The following is a 1323-nucleotide window of genomic DNA, read 5'->3' as shown; positions in this document are numbered from 1 at the left end:
TTTGAACGCCAAAAGTGTTCCTCTCTGGGCTCTTACTGTCCTCAGAGGGATTTTGAACAGTGGTTTGGTTATCCTCTGTCAATTGTTCCTTATTTGGCTTTTTGCTCTTTTGAGCAGTGTTATTCAATGTCTTCCCACTCCTCAGTTGAACTGCTTGACATTCTTTCCAACGCCGTTGAGAGCGCGCCAATTGGGCTTCTGTAGCTCCAGAAAATCCACTTCGAGTGCAGGGAGGTCAGAATCTAACAGCATCTGCAGTCCTTTTCAGTCTCTGAATCAGATTTTTGCTCAGGACCCTCAATTTCAGCCAGAAAATACCTGAAATCACAGAAAAATACACAAACTCATAGTAAAGTCCAGAAAAGTAAATTTTAACTAAAAACTAATAAAAATATACTAAAAACTAACTAAAATATACTAAAAACATACTAAAAACAATGCCAAAAAGCGTATAAATTATCCGCTCATCAATACCCCAGGAGTACAGCAGGGTGCAAAGAAAGAAATTAATTTCAGATGCCAAGTACTACCTATGGGATGAGCCATATCTCTTTAAGAGATGTGCAGACGGAATGATCCGCAGATGTGTACCCAGAGAGGAAGCACAAAGGATCCTATGGCATTGCCATGGATCACAGTATGGGGGACATTTTGGAAGTGTGCGAACAACCACTAAAGTCCTACAATGTGGCTTCTACTGGCCTACTCTCTATAGAGATGCCCGAGAGTTTGTGCGTAACTGTGACAGCTGCCAAAGAGCTGGTAACTTGCCTCACGGATACGCCATGCCTCAACAAGGGATCTTAGAGATTGAGTTGTTTGATGTATGGGGGATTGACTTCATGGGTCCGTTCCCACCATCATACTTAAACACTTACATTCTGGTGGCAGTGGACTATGTATCTAAGTGGGTAGAAGCAATTGCTACACCCACTAATGATACTAAGACCGTGCTGAAATTCCTCCAGAAACACATCTTCAGCAGATTTGGTGTTCCCAGAGTCATAATCAGTGATGGGGGTACGCATTTCTGCAATAAACAGCTTTACTCTGCTATGGTCCGATATGGAATTAGCCACAAAGTGGCAACCCCGTATCATCCACAGACAAATGGGCAAGCTGAAATCTCTAACAGAGAGCTAAAAAGAATCCTAGAACGGACTGTAATTGCCCGAAGAAAGGATTGGGCAAAGAGCTTGGATGATGCTCTGTGGGCATACAGAACAACATTCAAGACTCCAATAGGAACCTCTCCATACCAACTTTTGTATGGCAAGGCCTGTCATTTGCCCGTGGAACTGGAACATAAAGCCTACTGGGCAA

The sequence above is a fragment of the Arachis duranensis genome, chromosome 3 (genome assembly GCF_000817695.3).
Source record: "Arachis duranensis cultivar V14167 chromosome 3, aradu.V14167.gnm2.J7QH, whole genome shotgun sequence".
NCBI lineage: Eukaryota > Viridiplantae > Streptophyta > Magnoliopsida > Fabales > Fabaceae > Arachis > Arachis duranensis.
Note: the sequence above shows the minus strand (reverse complement) of the source record.